Source organism: Malaya genurostris, chromosome 2 (genome assembly GCF_030247185.1).
Source record: "Malaya genurostris strain Urasoe2022 chromosome 2, Malgen_1.1, whole genome shotgun sequence".
NCBI classification, from domain to species: Eukaryota; Metazoa; Arthropoda; class Insecta; order Diptera; family Culicidae; genus Malaya; species Malaya genurostris.
This window is the reverse complement of record NC_080571.1, coordinates 161176465-161179883: the sequence shown is the minus strand read 5'-3', so window position 1 is coordinate 161179883 and position 3419 is coordinate 161176465. Positions and strand designations below refer to the sequence as shown.

Below are 3419 nucleotides of genomic sequence, written 5' to 3'. Positions count from 1 at the left end.
TTCAAATGGAGAGTCCCATGATCGAAGTTTAAGTGAATTTGCTCTATGAAAATTCCAAATCTCAAAATGGCTGACATGTTAGTGGCAGGCTTGAACATAATGCATTCGTTATTGGAAGTTTTTAAAGGTAAGTAAAGTTTCAAAACAGCCCTGACCTGGAAGGATTCTTAGTGTCAGTAGGATCTATAGTACTAGCCATGCAATGATTATGTACAATAAGAATCGGCTGCGAAGTCTGTTGAAACAGAAAGGCCAAATTCCACGAAACGAATGTAATGCCCGGACGTTGCTTCTACAGTTTCAAAACTAGTGTAGTACTCAATATACAATTTTGCGCTTAGTTTTAGTAGAATGCGATATTGGCTTGTTCGAGCTCTTGATCTCCGGATGTATTTAGAACCAACAGCATACGAAAATATTTTCGATCTTATAATTTCCGTGAGAAAACAAAATGTAATTCAAGTTTGAAGTAAGAATTTTTGATTAATTGATTTATATTTTCAGAAATCATAAATAGAAAAACTTCTGTCGGTACCGCCGACTCTATTGTTTACAAAGGAATTAACTACAAAATAGGACAGTTTGTCATAATTTTTTTATTGGATCAAGCTGTACTCTATGAAATCAGAGATTTTATCGTTAGATGAAATATTTCACTTGATTTTGCAATTATGGGTAGTCATTGGTCAAAATGAGCACTATGTCGCGTTTGAAACATCAGGTTCATTATTACTGGTATTGATTATTTTAATCGACGACCAACAATAGTTTTAAATGTAGATAATAAGTTTATACTTAGAGTTAAGTATAAGTTTAATTTCATTGAGTTACTATTCGTTAAGGTTGATGATGTAACCATTCATATGTAAATAGATGTAAAATAACAAGCGATCCGTTAGAAATGCATTCTGCAAATAAATGCCTTTTTAATGTTAGTTTTAACTGAGTTTTATATACTATACAATCATGTACCATTTCATGTAATTATTATGTGATTTTCCTATGCTCAATAAAGATGTTTAAGTCATGTAACTATTACGTGAAGTTCTGTTAAAACATATGAAAATCACGTTGTATCCAACGGACAAGTGATATATTATTTACCTATTGAATAAGATGCATGATATATGAACAATCCGATACAATTCATTTATCTACCCCATAGAATTTATGTGAAATGTTGGGTGGATGAGATTCATGTATGTTTTCAAGTAGAATTAACGTGATTTCTTTTTTGAGTGTATAACTCTGCGTGTAAACAGAGTTGCCAGGATATTTTTTTCAAAAACCTACCAATACTCAAACATTTATCTGGGTTTGTCTGGGTTTCAGGAATTGACATATTGTCGCAAAACTGAAATGTAGAGGCGCTGCTTGTTAAGAGATGATACTTTCAGCAAGAGCTGTCAAATCGGTAGGAAAATTTCTAATTACTTCACCGCTTCTACAATTTCTTATGAATACGGGCAACTTCATTTGAAAAATCATACACTCAAATAAAAACACGCTTAAAAATAGTTACTCAAAAATGAGTAAGATCTCACTCATCTACAGAAAAAGTGGAACATTTCTATTTTAGAGTAACTCCGAAGTTACTCAAATTTGAGTTCTTCCACTGGAAACGATATTTGGGTAAAATCTACTCATTTACTGAGTAATACTTTATTTGTACATGTACCAAAAATAGAGTAACTATCACTCAAATTTTGTGTGAAATTTTATTTCACATATACCAAATTTGCAACAAAAATTGCTCCTTTTCTGAGTGTATTGTATTAAAATATTAAGTAATTGAACTCAATACTATATCAAGTGGTGGTTGCTTGGAGTAGTGTGTCAATCGCAAATTAACATACATGTCAGTTATGCTCAGGCACCAATCATACACTTACTCCTCAGAAATGACATTTGAGCATATTCGGTTTCATTCTAAAGCACAACACGGAGTTTATCATTCCGGTTTTTGCAGACACAACACCGTTTGTGTTGAGCGACTCACCCTCGAAATACGCGATCTCACTAACAAAATATACAACCTGTTGTTACAAATGGTTATTACAACTTTTAGATTGATCTTGCGAATAGTAACAAAAAAATACGAGTTAATGCGTTAAACTCAAATTTAGAGTAGGAGTTACTCAATATCATTGATGATAACTACTCAATTTTTGACGTTTCCATGTATCATTTGAATATGAGTAACTAGTACTCAAACTTTGAGTAACTTTTTCTAAGCGTGTAGAATGGTTTCAAATGTCAAATTGAATATTTTACGTGACGAAAATGAATGTCATACGAACATCCCCTAAAATGAATAGAGTCATCACATAAGGTTTACGTGAATTGACCAAACGTCAAACAATCTACGTGAATTTCCAGTGTAAAAAACTCGATTTTGAAAATGGCGAGCAGTGGCCCTCGAAGTGTAAGTTGTGTAAATATTTGCGAGTTATTTAATTACAATTTTTTACTCCATCGACCATTCCAGTATGAAAGTTTCCATGTGTTTAACTGGACCGAGTGCCTGCGTGAGTCCGGAAGTTTACCCGCTCCTGCCGAATGCTTCAAACAGGCCGTCGGTGTGAAGCTAGAGACACTGGAACCATGTAATGCGACTTCAACCTGCATCGGTAGTGTTGTGGGAGTTCTTGGATCTTGACTGCGGCTTCGGTTGGATGGCAGTGACAACATAAACGATTTCTGGAGGCTTGTCGATTTGAGATACCACGACGTTATTAGTTGCTTTTTAAGCCATTATAATTGTATGACAATTTTTTGATATAAATGTTTTATATTTCATGGCATTTTGTCGTGAATACGACTTACTTTACTATGGGGCGCCTTTTCAAAATTAGCCATATGGAAGAATGGGCAGAACTTAATCGCGAATATCTCGACTTGTATTAATGGTAGCAACATAATTCTTTCACCATTTCATCAAAAATATGATCAGGAATTCAGGATAATATTTTGAACAGCGTGCGATAACCACAAACAACTTAAAAATTAAGTTTTCTTAAAATTTGAAAACAACGCGGAAAACTTTTTACTTTCGCTTGGGTTTTTCGCGCAAGGACGACGATTTTGAGATAGTCAGGCACATATCTTCAACTGAATGCGTATAAAAGGGGAACCGTGGTCGAAAATCGATCATTTCTTCTTGTGTGTTCGATGGAAGCAGACGTCGTGGGAGTGGAATCATCAACCAGCAGCGAGAGAGAATGCACCTTCTGCGTGGTTAATAAAAACCTCAAACGCTCAGGTCGCATCTCTCATTCGCTTGCTGGCCATCGAGGCGCGAGGACCAGCCAGCAGCAGCAGCGGGAGTTAAACTTTCCACCAGCAGCGAGAGAGAATGCACCTTCTGCATGGTTAATAAAAACCTCAAACGCTCAGGTCGCATATCTCATTCGCTTGCT

At 35.4% G+C, this 3419-nt stretch overlaps 1 long non-coding RNA gene across 1 annotated transcript; it reads left to right on the top strand.

Annotated features, from left to right (window-relative positions):
- Positions 1-2188: 2188 nt before the first annotated feature.
- LOC131432252 (uncharacterized) lies at positions 2189-2799 on the top strand. Its single transcript, XR_009229820.1, has 2 exons — positions 2189-2425; positions 2489-2799. It is a non-coding gene; the product is annotated as an uncharacterized LOC131432252 (long non-coding RNA).
- The last annotated feature ends 620 nt before the right edge of the window (positions 2800-3419 follow it).